The 18,283-nt window shown below is 49.8% G+C and overlaps 1 long non-coding RNA gene across 1 annotated transcript in view; it reads right to left on the bottom strand.

Moving 5' to 3' along the window:
- LOC125427639 overlaps positions 1 to 4,535 on the bottom strand; it is a 9,852-nt gene extending 5,317 nt beyond the window's left edge. The window contains exon 1 of the long non-coding RNA XR_007243745.1: positions 4,344 to 4,535. This is a non-coding gene — a long non-coding RNA (uncharacterized LOC125427639). The remainder of the gene's footprint in view (positions 1 to 4,343) is intronic.
- Between the last annotated feature and the right edge of the window lie 13,748 nt (positions 4,536 to 18,283).

The raw sequence follows: 18,283 nt of genomic DNA, 5'->3' as shown, positions 1-18,283 counted from the left end.
TGAAACCGTTCCCTAAGGACTTGGATTCACATCAGCTGCTTAATGTGTCTTTTGTTAAGACCAGAGACCACTATTCTAGAGTCTCTGGGAACACAGGGCACACTCTGATAAATCTCATCACCACATGGCTCTCATGAGGCATGCAAATCGTCATTGCCTCAGGATACATTTCACCCATAAGTTAGGAAGCAAATTCAGCTGCGTGTATATTAGTTCCATTCATACACCCATACATGTCCTTCTCTGTGAATCAATACATGCTGGTTGAACATTAATTTCTGCTCCTTGGTGTTCTGGACAGGGAACACATCACCCTGAACTAGTTTCCTCTGTAACCCTCAGTCTACTCGAATTTTCTTAGGCTCTCTGTGTTTGCAACACTCTTGTTTGTTTGTAAAATCTCATATGTTTTTTAAAAATCCCTTTTCTTTAGTAATAGTTTTCCTCAGTTCTCTTAGGTTGAATCCTCACTTGAAATTTGCACGCAGATCCAAACCTGTTCGTGGTGGAACTGTGTCCTCTTCATCAGAGTTTCTCCCTCCCCACCACAGCGAGCACACAGCAGACACACCCGGTTGCAGAACTCTTAGCAATCCCCACTACCAGGCGAGCTTGCTTCGCCGGTCTCCCCTGATTGGCTGGCGTGCCTTGATGGGGCGGGACCTTTCCCACTGTGGAAACGTACATTGTAGGGGCGTGATAAAAAAACCAGCGTGTAAAAGTTTAACGTTTAACTGTTTAACTGTGCAAACAGTTAGTCGTTACCTGTGTAAACCATTAACGATTCAAAGTTACACATTTGACTGTTTAATGTTTGTGTCCCCTTCTGCTGGCTGATCGCAAAAGCGAAAACGAAACCTGTAGGGGTGAGCCCGCGAACCCCGCAGAACCGTAGAAGGAGCGCCAGGCATGCCGGTGTTGGCTACGGCCTTCTGGGCGCACACGCTCCCCCAACCCCCGCTCCCCCATGAGTCACGGGTCGTGAACTGCCTGACTCGCAGCCACCAGGTGTCCCATACAATAGGACAAAAGGGCTCTTGCCCTCAGGTGAGGATTAGGCCCAGACATGGACGCTTCCTCCCGCACGTACCAGCCCGATGAGATCATGCATCACATGATGATCTCCCGCTCTCCCGACCTCCCGCTCTCCCGCCTGCCCGACCCCTTTACACGCCCCCATTGAAACCCTAATAAAAGGTGTGAGGGGCGAGCGCACGGCAGAGTTGCCAGGATCACGGGATCCCGCACTTCCTGCTGCTGGCTCTCTCCACCAGATGAAATATCCGTGTGTCGTCTCTTCATTGGGGCCTTGTGGGCAAGACTACAAGCTGGTGCCGAAACCCGGGAATCCTCGAACCTCCGCCGTGACTTACCGTCGCCTGGGAAAGGGCTTCTCGGTACCGATCGTCCGCTGGATCGGCGCATCCAGGGACCCACCCCCTCGGTACCGACCATCCGCTGGATCGGCGCATCCAGGGATTCGCGTTCTAGGACACTCTCTCGTCTGACGAACCACCGGTAAGCATGGGCGCTTGTAAAAGCACGGCTTTTGACAAGCACGTTAGCGAACTGAAAGCGCTAGCGAAACACGGCAGGGTCTCCGTAAAGAGGGGGGAGCTGCGCGAATTGGTTGAGGAGATTGATAGGCAATGTCCATGGTACCCAGAAAGGGGGACATTTAATCTTAAGGACTGGGAAAACATTGGGCGCACTCTGCACAGAGAGCCTCGCACACCGATGTCACTGCTACTGATGTGGAGACAATGTTATGTCGCCATCAGCCTGCAGGTCCATGGTGTCTTTACCATGGATCTCCCTCCTTTTGATCTTTCACCTACAGTTTCAAGGCCGGAATTTTCTCTATCCACTAAACAGGAAGCCTGTCCTTCTCCCGTTTCACTTGCTTCCTCTCCTCATTCAAACTCTCCCGCTCGTGCTCTCGCAGCCAGGCCGCCTCCTCCTCTTGCTCCGCCTTCTGCTCCACTTCCCCCTCCCATTTCTGAAGCCACCGCACCTCCGTCGATGCCACGTAATGACGCGAGTTTCAAAACTCTAGCAGAGCGTATTAACCACGATCTGCAGAGAAAGGAAACCCTGACGGAAGACGATGCCGACCTCCTCGCTGTCTGCCCAGCCCACTTCACTGACCACGTGGGGGACGATGGCGTCATCCAGCGAGTCATCGAGTATCGCCCCATAGGCTATAACGTTCTCACTGAGCTCCGCAAGGCAATACGGGACGTGGGGATCACCAGCCCCTATGTGAGAGGCATGCTGGAAGCAGTCATACGGAATCACGTAATGGTTCCGGAGGACTGGAAAACCACTTTTCACATGCTCTTGAACCCTGCGCAATATGTTGTTTGGGAAAGCGAATACCGCCAACAATGCATAAGCAGAGGGGCAGCCTCTGGCGGCGCCTATACTGCCGCGCAGCTCTATGGCTGCGAAGGCTTCGCCCTTCCCAACGCACAGATCGTCCTGCCGGAGGCCACCCTTAAGGTTGCCTCTGACTGCGCCTACAAGGCGTTTGTAAGAGTGCCCGCTGCCGGACAGCCAACCCAGAGCTTTTCCAACGTTCGGCAGAAGCCTCAGGAGCCTTACGCTGAATTCCTGAACAGGCTCCAGGAGGCCCTGCAGAGACAAGTTGACAACGACGCAGCCCAACATGAGCTCCTCATGCGCCTCGCCAAAGAGAACGCCTCCGCTGAGTGCCGCAGAGCAATCACGGGCTTAGGAAAGAACCCCGAACTGGCCGACATGCTTAAGGCTTGCCAGGATATTGGATCTTCCGCCCATCAGGCCAGCCTCCTAGCCGCAGCACTCTCCACCACCCGGGGACAGCCCCAAGACGAGTGCTTCAACTGCGGCAAGCGGGGACACTTCCGGAGGGACTGTAGGTCGCCCGGTGGGGGGGCTTACAACCCCGACGGAGGGGGGTTCTCCCCTGGGAGACGAAGGCCCCCAGGAAAGCCCCGGACCAAATGCCCCCGATGCCGGGAGGGCTTTCACTGGAGAAGCGAGTGCCCGTTGGGAAACTCCTACCCGGGCCTCTCCCCAGCCCAGGACCAAGGAGGAGAATACTGAACCGACCCCAAGAACCGAGGCCTGAACCCAAACCGCCTCCTTCCCATAGCATCTCTCTCTCCTGCACCCAACCTCTTTCCCTCAAGTTTCCGACCCAGTACAGCGATCCCATCCCCCCAGAGGCCGTCAGCTTAATTCTGCCCAAGGCCTCTGCCGCTGAGCAGGGACTGTTTGTCGTCCCGGGAGTCATCGACTCTACACACCAAGGAGCCGTTCATGTTCAGGTGTGGACAAACATCCCGCAGGAATTGCCCAGCGGAACCAGCTGCGCACAGCTGATCCTCCTGCCCCACGCGCTGCCTGCCGCCGACTCAATAAAGGCCACGAGCCCAAGTCTCCATCAAGGCACGGCTGGCACCACCGTGGCGGCAGTAGAGACGCCCATCGATAGCTCCCGCCCGTACCTGGAGCTCACTATAGAAGGGTGTCCATTCAAGGGACTTGTGGACACCGGCGCCGACGTAACCGTCATCAGAGCAGCCGAGTGGCCTGATCAGTGGCCAACAGAGGCTTGCCCGCGCATCTGGGGGGTGGGGGGAAAGCAGACCGCGAGACGGAGCGTCCGCCCGCTCACGGTCCGCAACCCGGGACTTGAGCGCCAGCTCACAGTCCGCCCCATCGTTCTGGACATCCACGTCAACTTGTGGGGAAGGGATCTCATGAGTCAGGTCAAGACGACTCTAGTCTGGGATGGATAAATCCACTCCCACCATGGCCGCTACCCAGAAGAAGAACAGATAGCAGCTGGCCACGTTGAGATCCCCACCCCCCGGCCCTGACTGCGTTTCCTACCTCCACCCCAGAGCCCCCGCTCTGGAACACCCTCTTTCTCTCTCGCTTCGTTCTATTTTTTCAACCAGCAAAGGCGGGAGGTCCAATTGGCTGACTGGCCCTCCCTGGATTAAAATCTGGGCCCATCCTGGTACCGCAGCACTGCCAGGACAGGCCCCAGGTTAAAAAAGGGGCTGCCGCACCAAATTCACTCACAAACCTGTTTGGATTGTGGTTGCCTAGCGCCTGGCAGCTGTATCAATACCATGTTAAAGGCCAGGCGCTTAGCCGAAACCGCCCCTTAAGGAGTGGTTTCGGCGGGCGGCATTTCCCCAAGATACTCAAATGCGATCCCAAATTCTGAACGCCATGTCTGCCTCAACCCCTGCGATCACGGTAAGTATATCCGCCCCAGGGTGGAACCTCCCCCAGTCCTTTGTCTCAGAGACCAACTCCCAAGTGTGTGATTGTTTTGCTCTTCTCACGCATCCCCTTCTCTGAGCGCACCCCCAAAGTCCCTTTTGTCCTGCATATTAGATATGCATACCCACAATCCCTTGACGGTCCACTCGCCCCCCCTCTCTTTGGGGGCTCGGACCATCGCTCTGACGCATCCTGATGACGTCTTTGAAGCCAACTCTCCATAGGAGTTGTCTGCCCTTCGTACCCCCTGTCCTATGTCCAAACAAACTAAAGAAAGGGGAATAGGTGGCCCCTGGCCCCCCCTTTGCTGAATTGAACTCACTTAAATTTAACCTGCCCCTCGTGAAGAGGCACTTCAGGCAATCAGAGCCTCCTTCACACGCCCAGGCCCACCAGAGCCAAGACCAAGCTTGGCAGGGCCCGGCCCCTCTCATAACCTGGGGAAAGGGGTATGCTTCAATCCCTCTCCCTACAGGTCCCTAGTAGATTCCAGCTTCGCCATGTCCAGCCAACCCATGGAATGGCACCAGAAGGAAACCAACCCGATCCCGGAGATGGAGCGGATCTCCCTGGAAGATCCGGTCCCGCGGCCCCGACGGAACCACCGCCAGCGCCAGAATGGCTTGAGGACCCAGATGACTTGGGGAGACGTCAAGGCAATGACCGGCCTGGCTTGAGAGCTGCTGCAACAGCAAGGCTGCCCCGAGACACCCGAGGGTCTCTGTGCTGCCATCTTTGCAATCATCGCTGCAAACTCCGCAGTCACCATCATCTGCCTGCTCTGCTGCCTCTTGCCGGTGACGCTCGGTCACCCCCTTTTGGAAATCAACCAAGTCAACATCTGGGAGCGGTTCGCTGCCGCTGCCAACGTCTCATCCTTCTGCTTGGGCCATTATCTGTTGGTGGGAAGTCTGCTAAGCTCCTGCCTGCTTCCCGTCTGCAAAGCCCCTGGAGAATTCCTGGAGGAATCTGGCCTGAGCCCCTTCATGAATGCCTCGTCTATCAGGTACTCCATGAGCGCCGACTGGGGACCCGTCGTTCAAACCCTCCCCGCTGGCGCTCTCTCCCTCATCATCGAGACTGTTGCCAACCACGAGTCTAACACTTGCGCCCGCATTGCTGATGTGGCGGGACAAGAAGCCGGCCCGAGCCCAGTCACCGGCTCGGCCAACTGGAACTGCAAGCACATAGAGGACATTCCCCCCATATATGTGAACATCCTCCTCCCCAAAGGCTGGTTCTGGACTTGCGGGGAGAGAACCTTCAACTACATCCCCGCTCGCCTTTCTGCCGGGACTCTGTGTTGCCTTAGCCGTCTTACCATCGTCCTGCCTCAGGCTCTGCCCCGGGAGCCCAAACGCCGTCGCCGCTCCGCTCTTTCCCACGATCCCTCCTGCCAGAGCGACGCAGTTGCCCTCTCCAAAGCCGAGTATGTTTCCCTCGCAACCTCCCTGGTGGGAGTCCCAGGACTCACCACCTACAACGCTAAGACTATTGGCCGGCTGGCCTGTGCCCTTGCGAAGTCCATTAATTCCACCTCCACCGCTCTGAATGCTCTGGCCTCCGAGCAACAGGAATTTCGTCAAGCGACTTTAGATAATCGTGCCGCTATTGATTATTTGTTATTACTGCATCACCAAGGTTGTGAGAATGTACATATGTGTTGTTTTAATCTCTCTGATAATTCCCATTTAATTCACATGAAAGTGCGTGAGTTGCAAGATGTTGTGTCTAATCTGAAATATGATGTGTTGCCTCACTGGTGGTCAGCCCTTTGGAGCTGGCTGCCGGGAGGATGGTTAAGTACTGTTGTACAATTCTTCATTGGCTTAATTGTATGCCTTGTTGTTGGATCTTGCCTTGTTCAATGTGTGTCTGCTTTTGCTTGTAACATTTGTAAGAAACCTTTTGACTTTCCCCTACACCGCAACCAGGTCCTCATGCTGCACAAACAACTCAGCCAACTGGAGCGGGCTCCTGGGGAGGCAAGCGTCCCCCTAAATTGCCCCAACTAATTCGGCCTCCTTCCTAAAACATAAGAAACGGGGAGATGTAGGGGTGAGCCCGCGAACCCCGCAGAACCGTAGAAGGAGCGCCAGGCATGCCGGTGTTGGCTACTGCCTTCTGGGCGCACACGCTCCCCCAACCCCCGCTCCCCCATGAGTCACGGGTCGTGAACTGCCTGACTCGCAGCCACCAGGTGTCCCATACAATAGGACAAAAGGGCTCTTGCCCTCAGGTGAGGATTAGGGCCAGACATGGACGCTTCCTCCCGCACGTACCAGCCCGATGAGATCATGCATCACATGATGATCTCCCGTTCTCCCGCTCTCCCGCTCTCCCACCTGCCCGACCCCTTTACACGCCCCCATTGAAACCCTAATAAAGGTGTGAGGGGCGAGCGCACGGCAGAGTTGCCAGGATCACGGGATCCCGCACTTCCTGATGCTGGCTCTCTCCACCAGATGAAATCTCCGCGTGTCGTCTCTTCATTGAGGCCTCGTGGGCAAGACTACAAAACCAAGGAAAGGCTACGCGCGCATCGCAGCGCTGATTGGTTGCCCGAATTCTGCGTCACACTCCAGGGCAAGAAACAAGTCAGGGTTTCAACCCTCATCCCTCCCCTCGGATCAGCTCTGAACTGGGTTAATGGGGTCTATGCTACTTGCAACCAGGTCCTGTCGGAACGCAGATTAACGGGGAGAACGAGCGCCAGAAACGGAATCTGCCACGCAAGCAATGGGGAGGTCGTCCCTCAAACCTGGTTAGTTTGTGTTCTGAAACCTGGCTAAGACGGTAGTGGGGATTCGACCTTAGTGAACGATAGTGGAATACACTGGTAGAGAATCCCACTGTTGTCCACCTCTTGCTAAGCCACTGTCTAGCCTCTAATTCCCCCCAAAATTATTAAAAGGCAGAGCACAAATTGGAATATCAATCTGGGATCCAAAATGACAAAGGTTTACAGTTTACATATAGGACTCACTGCAACTCATAATTTGTTGCCAAACCACAAGGATTCTGTCCTTTTTTGATCTGAATAACACATACACACACACATACACACACACATCCAAGTTCTCCATTCAGAAAAAATAATTTAGGAGGGAGATGTAGCTGGAATCAAGCTGAGTTACACATAAATACTCAAAAACCATGGACTAAGGTATGATCCACAAATCAGACTATCCGATTGTCTTGAAACAAGTTTAATCATCTGCAGCAACTGTATTACCGTCTCTTAGGCTTTTTCTGGAACTAAGCTATGAGGAGGTGTTAGGGTAAGGTCTCAGTCTCCACATTCTTTAAGAGATGTTTCTAAACTGTGTTTCTAAACTAGGCGATGGTTCTAAACTACCTTGGGATCATCATATTATGGTAGAGGAGTGCTCAAGGCATGTACACGTAGCAGAATAGTATCTGGTTTGTGTGTGCTGCTAAGAAACAAATTTACACACAGAGCCTTTTTTAAATCTTTGCAAAGCTAATGGGAATTCTTTATTGTAAGTAACTCCATCCTAGGCAGGATAGAGTCAAGACAGAAATCAAATCTAGCCTAACGGGACAGGATGAATAAAGTTGCCGGATGTGTGTCCTGCCTCATAGTGCCAAGATGGAGAAGAGAGAAGTGTGGAGAGAAGGTGTCAGCTGGAAAGGAGGAAGTTCCCCTGAGAGTCACCGTCTACACACCGAAGGGACAGCATCAGAGCAGTAGAAAGGAAGGGTGTTCAGGCAGAGGTGTAGCTAGGAAAAATGGAGCCCGGGGCAAAATCTGAGTTTTGCACACACACCCCCCCCCCGGCCACCCATGTAGGCGACCACCCTCCTCAACCACAACAACGATTTTTTGCACCAGGTCATTTCAGTCACCATCACATTGTAGAACATGCCCCAACTCACAAATCTGAACACAGCAATGGTTCATGCCACACAGTGGAAATAATTTTTTTTGACATTTTCAAAATGCTTTCAAAATGTTTTATTACTGCTGAGAAAAATATATAAAAATAAAACAAAAGGGCCCAAAAAGGAACTTCTAAATCGCTTTCATTTGTTTTCCTGTATGACACTAACCCTAATCCTGTGATCCATGGGCAGGGAGGTGTGCTGGGGTTGAGGGGCGGGGGAGGCTGGCAGAGCTTGCTATTTGTGTTTGTATTGCTAGCTGTTCTGGAGGACTCCGATGGTCAAAAAGATGGCAGTACAATATTTTAACAGTACAAATCAATATATAAGTATTATATGTACTTAATCAGAAGCAGATAAACACACTCCGATACTATCACTCAGAATCAGACAAAATCTTGATTTCAATACTAATATCTTAACACAGTCCACTCTTTTCTTGATGACATTTCTGAACACTGGTTAACCTCAAAGGCCAAAATATGGGGCATAAATACTTCCACAAAAAACAACCCTGGGCAAATACAACACCTTCACCACAAGGTAAGGGGTACTGTCTTTCCAAGCGTGTCCATCACCCTTCACATCCCTCTTAAGATCAGTATATGTTAAAGTTAATTGTAGACTTTCCTTCTTTTTATCACTTTCCTAGAGCAGCAGGTCCACAATGATGCTTACTGAACTGATGCAAAATCACCATCTAAAGGTGTTTTGGAAGTGAGGCCAAGGGCACTTTCACACATGCAGAATAATGCATTTTCAAGCCACTTTCAATGCACTTTGCAGCTGGATTTTACTGTGCGAAAGAGCAAAATCCACTTACAATTGTGAAAGTGGATTGAAAATACTGATATTCTGGAAATTAAAGTGCCCCAAGAACAGGATTCCTTACCCTTCACGCAAGGGAATAACAGGACCGACATTTGGCTGCGCCAAAACACTATGTACGCTTGCAATGGATTGACCAAATTGCCAATTTATCAGCACATCACCAAAAGAGAAAGACTGGAAAACCAACCTTAAAAGGAATAGATGAAAACTCCTCCTGGAGACACAGCACTATGAAAAACCACATGGGCAGCACACAAGAAGCAGCCCTATACCAAAGCCAGACCTTTTGGTCTATTTAGAAGTCAACACTGCCCACTCTCACTGGAACACAGCTCTACTGGAAGTCTCAGTTAGAAGATCTTCCACATACCCTCCTACCTGATTTTTTAAACTGGAGATGCCAGCAGGTGAACTGGGGAGTTTCTGAATGCACCAACTGGATGCTCTTCCCACTGCGTCCCAATACCACCAAACTTCTCTCCTTCCCCCTTCCCTCCATAAAGGCAAAGGACTCCTCAGAATCCTGGCTTATGCACGCTTCTAGTTAGGGGTTGTGTATGAAAGCTTTTCTGAATATGCAAAACATCTTCCTGAGGTAAAGAAATTAGAAATATTTTATCTTACAACCAATTGAAACAATGTATGTACTTTTTTTTAATTGTTTCCCCCTTTTTCTTTTAAAAGGAAACACATCTATTTATTTGAACCCTTATTTATGTTGCTTACAAAGTGTAGTCTGAGTATGGACTGAGGGAGATAGAAAGGAGAAAAGCAATCCCTCTGCTGGCCCAAACCATTCAGCTTACACTTACTTGGGAGTGCTGCTGCTAGAATTCAGTGGGATTTACTTCAGTGTCCTCCTCGCTTCCAGGTTTGCACTTCAAGAGGTTCTTTTTAGTTGGCTAGCAGGAGGGATTTTTGGGGAGACCTTTGTTTTTTAATTACGATGGATGAGTTTTGGCACGGCGAGGATGGATGAGTTCTGAGGATTCGACATAGAAATCCCGATTCAGAGAAAATGCCAAATAAAGTCCTGCTGCCGAAACCAGTCCAGTGTCCCTTTACTCACAAGCAGGTGCTGCTGAGCTCAGGCTCAGTCGAGGCAAGCCCCCCACCCCATACAAGTCCCTCTTGTCTGAGCAGCCCATGCGCTCCGAGCAAGTCAGGGAGGTGAGAGAAAGAAGAGGATTGTTCACAAATAGTTTAAACCAAAAAAAAAGGCCAAAACGAAAGCAGAGGGCAGCTCTGGGAAAGGACAGGAAAGGGGAGTTTCTTCCTCCCCTGCCCCCAAGATCTACTGTGAATGGCGAAGGAGCAGGGAAGGGGAGAAGTCCAAAGCCCTTTGCGCCCCAGTAACTTCCACAACAGCCAAGACACAAAACAAGGCACCAACTTCTACAAGTAGCAGCAAGGAAACCGCGCTGACCAGGTCCAGATGCGTCTCTGGCGCGAAACTGAAAGAGCTCCTTCACCACTGTGGTCTGCCTCCCCGCCCTGCCTAGCCGGACCCGGGAGACCCCTCTGCCTGGCCAGCACACACACACCCCGTCCTTCTTCCCATCTGGACGCCCCCTCACCGTGTGCTGCGCTCCTCTTGGCCCTTGGTGGGGGCGGCAGCGGCAGGGCTGGCAAACAAGTTGTTGCTGTGGCTGCTGGAGGGTCTGAGCCATTAAAGGTGCTGGGAGGAGGGGGCCGCCACAGGCGGAGAAGGGAGGCGGTGGGAGCGGAGGGGGAGCGGCAGAGAAGGGTCGCCATGGCTAGGGCGAGCTCGCTAGCTCCCGTAGGGAAAGCAGAGCCCAGGCAAGAAATGCAGGGCCAGGAAGACGAGGAGCTCGCTGGTGAGAGAAGCAGGAAGTGGTCACTGCTGCTGCTCGTTGACTGTCTCCCTCCTCCGCCCACCCCCAGCTGGCTGCCTAAAGGGGAGGCGGGGGAGCACTCCCTCGGCTGAAAGCCAAGAGGCGCAAGCCTCCTCTCGGGTATGGTGCGCTGAGGCCGAGCCACGCTCCTCCTCCTTCCCGGAAGTGTGGAGGGGATTTTTCTGCCCCCCACGTGACCTTGCAAGCCTGCGCCCGGGACAAGCCGCCCCAGATGTCCCCGTTGGCGCTTCGCCACTGTGTTCAGGGTCCTGACCTACCTATCTCTTGGACCCCCTCATTATTCCCCCTCTGAAGTCTGAGGCTAAGAGATAGCACAAAGTCCTTCACTTCCCACAGTTCCATCGCTACACTACAATCAACGTGTGCACATGAGGCATCTGATTCTAGAGCAAACAAGTGTTGTGAGAATTCCCGAGAAGCCAGAGAGGATCAGTCATAGTTAAGCCAGCAATCAATTTATTGGACTTGAGATTTGAAGGACTAGGTTTTCACTGTAGCCCAATTTCTTCTGCCTGGATGGATCTTTGCTCAAGCAGAGAACAGATCTTTGTTGCAAAAATCTCTATCAGAACAGCATTTGACGGTTAGTCGGTATCCACCTTTTAGTTCCTTATCATGACAGGGGCTGCTTTTTTCTTTACACGCCATGTTAACATATTGCAACTTATCACCTGGAATTAGGGAGACAAAATAAATATTTCTGTAAGCTTTCATTGCAGTGCTAGGGAGACCCACCAGTGAAACAGGGAATGTGTATTAGAGAGAAGAAATACAGAATCCCCATTAACAAAGCACCCCTTTTCAGGGCTGCTTTTCTCTTCCAGGCACAGAGGCTCAAAGGGCAGCATTGATTTTCCCCTATTGACAGAAAGAGTGACAAATATATGTTTACGAGGGGAGGAAGAGGGTTTGCCAGGGGATCTGCTGGAATTGGGAGGGGGGATGTGCCTCATGCCCCTGATGACTGGGCTGTCCTCTGCTCCATGCCTCTATCCTTCTACCCTGCTGCCTGTTGTGCAGTTTGCTCCTCCTCTTTCCTCACACATAGCAGCTTTGGAAGAGAAGCTGGAAGTCAGCATTCTCTGCAAGCCATCGTGTTCTCTCTCTGTTGTGGCAGAGTTATACTTTTTTCTATTGGATGGCACAAGAGCCTCGTCAAGGTCTGGACTTGCTGAGCAAAGCACATCGGCTGTTCCAATATTCCGCACTTGATCAAGAATGATTTGGGGTCAACCAGCATGGCTCCTTTTTGGTTCTATCCCAGGATAAAATGGGGAACAGATAACCATGTTTCCCACCCTGAGCTTCCTGGAGGAAGGGCAGGATAAAAATACTTCAGATGGACAAGTAGTAACTTACTCACCCTGGGCACAAGTCCTGGGACATCAATCCCATTGCAAAGAACAGGAAGCAAGAGTTGAAAATGGTCCCCATTGAACCGTGACACATCTGGATTGTTCCTTTCAATACCCTTGGATCACCCTTGATGCACATGGAGTGTCCGGGGGGTTGTGGGGTTGGGGAATAATATATTGATTTTGTCAATGCATCCCCCAGATTCTGGAATACACAAGGTATCACGTGGGGTCAGGTTGGCACTTTGGCTTGACCTAAGCCACATTTGAAAGATGAATCTCCACCCAGGGGAGGTTCCGAGGAGTGTTTCTTAGGTACTGGGTTGTATGAAGGGGGCTTCACATGTGTTTGTTAAAAGGAAGGTCTATTTGAGCTCACCAATGGTGCTGTAATGATGCTGAGTTGATGGCTCTATAAACAGAATAAAACCTTTACGCCTTTTTGGCATTCTTTGCTTCTGCCTCAATGAAAATTGGTGCTGCAGCCACAGTAAACAATTCTTTTATTTTGCCCTGCCTCTTGCCTCTCCAGGGCTCTGGAGAACACAACTGATGCAAATCCCTAGACTCATCAGACATGCTGCCCATTAGGAGGGACATCATGACCATGTGTGTAGGGTGGGATGGCAAAGTTGATTGGTAACAGCTTTACTACTCTCAAGAAAACTAGAAAAAAATGCCCCCCATATGCATGATAAACAAACAAGTTTTTCCTTAAAAATAAATAAACAAAGCTGTGTGAAATGAGGTTAGAATCATAGCTAGTTTCGTTTCTGGTCCCTACAATGATTTCGACAATATAGTGAGAGAAAAGGAAATCATGAATCTCAGACTACGTACCTAAATAAAGTGCATTCTTCTCGCAAACAGCTCCTTGCCAACAAACCTGATCTCTTGCATTTCTAAGGCATTCCTCATTGGTCCTCCTGCCACATTTTGTGCATATTAGGGTTTCTGCTGTAAAAGATAAGCATTGTGGATTGTGACTATTCTTGGCAAGCACATTTCTAATCTTGTGGGAGGGACAAGGCTGAAGCTAGAAGGGATATCGACCCGTAGATGAGACCAGCCCTTCATTATGATGCCAGCTACAGTACTGAATTCCAAGTGTGCCTTTATCTCTGTGTGGGTATATGTATATGAGTGCATGCACCCAACTCATTCTTAATCTTGGTCTTTCAGATGATGTCCTAGCATAACACCCTCCCATACAAGCCCTTATTTTCACCCACTCAATGAGCATCAATGATGTGTGTCTGTGAATCAGTAGACTTTTCTTCTAAGCACTGATGTGGGACTTACCTCCTGGCCCAAGGCAGAGGACGAGGCAGGCTACAAGAACCATGCAAAGCCCCTGATTCCACTGACAGAATCCGTGTCCCATTGGATAAGATTTGAGTGACTTGTTTTCGGTGGGAAATCACTTCTGATTCCGATTCAGGGCTGATTGCTCAGAGATAAACCAGGAGCCTCAAACTGCTTTTCAGCAGCCTGTAGCAGCACAACTTCCCCGAAATCTGGAGGAATGTAATAAGCGCATTTATATCAGGCCAGGTGAGACCTTATTGGTTTCCCAGGTCACATGGTATTTTTGGCTTGAAAGGTGCACTAACCCCATGGCTATATGCCAAGATGGAGGTGGAATAAGCAGTAGCAGAGGACTGATCGGGAGTTGCTTCTGCTTTCAAGCCACTGTGTTGGTTCGGAGACAATGAAACGTTCATGTGCTGTAACAGGAACCTCTGGTTCAAAACGTCTGGCACTTTGCACTGTTGGCATAAAAGGCACAAGCGTGCCAGGAAAAGCCCACTCCACAGGAAGAAGGTGAGATCAGTGATGTCCTTTGGAATTTGATGCCATTATCCTATTCTATTGTCTCCATTAGAAGGGGAGTTTTTGGTCCTACCTCAGTCACTGTTCTGTTGCTTAAAGATCACAATAGAGCCACCCCCTGCCCATTGGCAATATGGACCCTGGCACCTCTATCATGCAGCTTTTAGCTCTCTAAGGAAAATGACTGATACATTTTCTATCCCAAGGATTCCACACTGCCTCATGGGAGGATTTCTGCCAAAACTTCTGGTGTAGTGATCCTGTTCCCCATGAGCAGTCAGTGTGTGACCCATGAATGTGTTAGATTTTGTTTAGAATTATGGATCAGCCCAGTAGTGTGTGTGAGTGCAGTTTACAGAAACTTCCCAAGAGATAAATGTAAACGGTAAAACTTAGATTTATTCAAACATCTCCAGTTCACAGCTTTGTTCCAGGAAAAAGGTAGATAGAAAGAAACCCTAGTCTAAGAAATACTTTCCCTATGAACAAGTGGGCACTCTACTGCGCCATCACGTGTGTGCAGGTGAGAGAATGCTACAATGGGAAAGCCCCACTGTGGCAGGCTGCCATTGATCATGCACTCAGGTCAGAGGCTAGGACAGAAGTGAAAGCAGCATGGGGAAGAAAGGAAGGCCCTTTCTGCACGGGCCTCTATGCGCCCTCACACCGGCAAGAATTCTGCCGGCGTGGGGGTGGAGGCCGTTCGCACGCAAGCGTGCAAGCGGCCCCAGCAGAGGCCGGCGCAGGAGAGGCGGCTCCGCACGGAGCCGCCTCTTCCCCGTCCCTCTCCCACTTACCTCGTCGCCGTCGTCGCCCTGCTGGCCTCCTAAGCCCCGCCCACGCTGCCCTCCGACCTCCAGGGGTCGGAGGACAGCGAGGGAGGCCCCAGGGAGGACAGCAGGGCTTAATGACGCTTAATGGTAAGTGGGAGAGGGATAAAACAGCGCGGTTCCCGGCGGTGCAGTTTGCAACGCGCCACCGGGAACATGTCAGCGTTGTTTACCTCGCTAAAACTACCTTTTAAACGTGGTAAGCTTTTTGGAGGGCTGCCTGACGCCTCCCTGGAGGGCGTGGTTTCAACCCAGTTCGGCGCTGCTGCGTTTTTGGCCTGTGCGGAAAGGGCCGAAGTTAGTGGGTGGTCTCCTGGCCCAGACAAGGAGGGCAAACAAGAGAGTCAACAACACAGCACCCCCTCAGTGTCCAGGTGTAACCCATGCCATTTTAGTATTTTTGGGTTTTGTCGGATCTTAGGGCCCAGGGGATAAAAGCTCACTGAGCATGTGCAGTTGGTAAGCTTGCTTACTTATTACCAACTGCAAGAGCCCCACCCTCCTCAATTGATCTGGTCTGCAGCAGGAGAAGGAAGGCCTACAGCTTAATTGAGGGAATGACTTATTTTTAAGCAGGCTCCACCTGAGGGAGAACCTGCGCAGCAGCTACATCAGATGCAGAAGGCCAGAGGAGGGAAAGAAGCCCTGCTTGATTCATAGTTTGGACTTTGTTGCTATTCCTTCATTACTGGACACTGTTAGTGATGGTAACTGTTCTGAATGCTTTTTCTTAAAACAGCAATGAAGATTTTGTACAATTGAGTTGTGCTGTATATATATACTCACTATATATTCACTATTATTTATCCTTAAATGATAGAAAGTTGTGTTAAGATTAAAAGTTTGTTAATTTGTTCAAGCAATTTCATATTTGTTTGTTAAGCCACAGGATGCTGACATATATTATTTCCTAGGTCTCCAGTGGAGATTGATGTGGCCCAGGATAAGCAGGTTACACAGGCATGCAGAAGTCGCTTATTCCAACACCCCCTCTTGACGTGGCATGTTTTTGAGGTATACAACGTTCAGTTTGTCATGCAGGCCTTGGAACTTGTCTCTTGGCAGTGGTTTGTTCAAGATGTCTGCTGTCATCATATCAGTAGGACAGTGGCAAAGTTTCACAGTTCCTTCTGCCTGTAAGACTCTTACATATTGATCCTTAACTCCAATGTGTTTAGGACGTGCACTGTTCTTTTCTGAAAGAGAAAGAGCTATACAACTCTGGTTATCTTCTAGCCTTTGTACAGGTAACAGTTCATCAATACCAAAATCTTCTAACAACATTAAAAGCCATTGTAATTCTCTACATGCTTCAGAAACTGATGCTAATTCTGATTCAGTAGATGAGTGAGCAACAACACTTTGTTTACGGCTCGCCCAACTTACAGCACTTCCCCCATAGAAAAAACACATAGCCACTGGTAGATCTTCGATCTGTTCTTTCTCCAGCCCAATCTGCATCAGCATATCCCAGTAGTGTGGGATCTTTAGTTGCTGGCAGTTTCAGTTTAAAGTCTAAAGTACCTCTTAAGTACCTCACCACTCGTTTAACAGCAGTCCAGTCTCTTATGGTGGGTGTGCTAACCCTTCTGGACAATATACTCACGGCTGTAGCAATATCAGGTCTGGTTGTCATTAAGCTAAGGCCAAAAGCTTGCCTATTGCAGTCCTGTAATCATTGTTGTCAGGTAGCAAGTCATCAGGTAGTACTTGTCTGTAGAAATCAGAACTCATTGGGGTAGGCATTGGATTGGCACCTTCCAGGTTCAGACTCTGTAGCAGTTCCAGTATTTTCTGCTTCTGGCTAAGAAGATAGCTTCCATCTAGTTCACGTTCGATTTGGATCCCCAAGTAAAAGCTGGCAACTCCCAGGTGCTTGACTTCTACTTCCTTGTTGAGTTTGGGATATAATCTCAGCACAGTCAGTTTCATTTTCATTGCAAATAATCAGGTCATCAACATATGTCAGGATAAGTGTCCATCTCCCATTTCTGTGTCTGCTATAAAGGCAGGGGTCTGCATTGCCTTTTTTGAAGCCCTGACTTAGTAGCATCTTGGCTAGCTTGTCTGACCAAGCTTTAGCTGCTTGCTTTAATCCATAAAGTCCCTTTTGAAGCTTACAGACTAAATGCTTATTCTTTTCATCTATGAACCCTGGTGGTTGCTTCATATAAAGCTCCTCTTCAATTTCACCATGCAAAAAGGCAGTTTTAATGTCCAAATACTCAGTTCTCATGTTTCTAGGTGCAGCAATGCTTAAAAGTATCCTAATTGTAGACTATTTTACAAGGGGTGCAAAAGTCTGATCATAGTCTGATCCATAAATTTGAGGGAATCCTTTAGCCACAAGTCTGGCTTTGTACCTCTCAATTTGACCTTCTGCATCTTGTTTAGCTTTAAAGACCCATTTACAACCGGTAACATTCTTACCCTTAGGTAGTTCAGTGAGAGTCCATGTTTGGTTCTGATATAGTGCAGCAATTTCTTCTTGTGCCCCCTCTTTCCACTTCTTTGCTTCTGGTTCAGGCATTTGCTGCAACTTAGCCCATGAAGCTGGTTCATGCAGTAACGGTGCCCTTGCAAGGTAGGTAAGTTTCTTGGCTGGAACTCCCAGTTGTGTGTCTGAGTGCAGTTTATAGAAACTTCCCAAGAGATCAATGTAAACGGTAAAACTTACATTTATTCAAACATCTCCAGTTCACAGCTTTGTTCCAGGTAAAAAGGTAGATAGAAAGAAACCCTAGTCTAAGAAAATTTTTACCTATGAACAAGTGGGCACTCTACCGCGCCATCATGTGTGTGCAGGTGAGAGAATGCTACAATGGGAAAGCCCCACTGTGGTAGGCTGCCATTGACCATGCGCTCAGGTCAGAGGCTAGGACAGAAGTGAAAGCAGCATGGGGAAGAAAGGAAGTTAGTGGGTGGTCTCCTGCCCCAGAGAAGGAGGGCAAACAAGAGAGGCAGCAACACAGAATGAGATACACAGCACCCCTCAGTGTCCAGGCATGCAGAAGTCGCTTATTCCAACAGAATGTGTGTTTTTACAGTGTCCTTGATTGTGTGGAAAACTTCACGTTTATTCATGAACAGGGCTGTGGGTGAAGAACTACCGTGTAATATCTGGAAGTCCGAAAGACAAGCTGGTGTGCATGGTCGCCCCCCTCTCCACATACCGCAAACCTGAATGCTTTTTAAAAAAAATCTGAACACAGTGTCCCATCAAGATGTCTCTAAATATCCCAGAATGCATATTTTAAACATCTTTTCGAGAGAGCAGATTGAAACTCAAGGCCTGCCGCATGCAGCGAAAGCTACCGTTCTCAACAAAGGGATCCTTACATGTGTGGGAATGGGTGGACTGTTCTTAAAC

This window comes from Sphaerodactylus townsendi, linkage group LG03 (genome assembly GCF_021028975.2).
Source record: "Sphaerodactylus townsendi isolate TG3544 linkage group LG03, MPM_Stown_v2.3, whole genome shotgun sequence".
Taxonomy (NCBI): Eukaryota; Metazoa; Chordata; class Lepidosauria; order Squamata; family Sphaerodactylidae; genus Sphaerodactylus; species Sphaerodactylus townsendi.
Note: the sequence above shows the minus strand (reverse complement) of the source record. Positions and strands in the feature narration are given on the sequence as shown.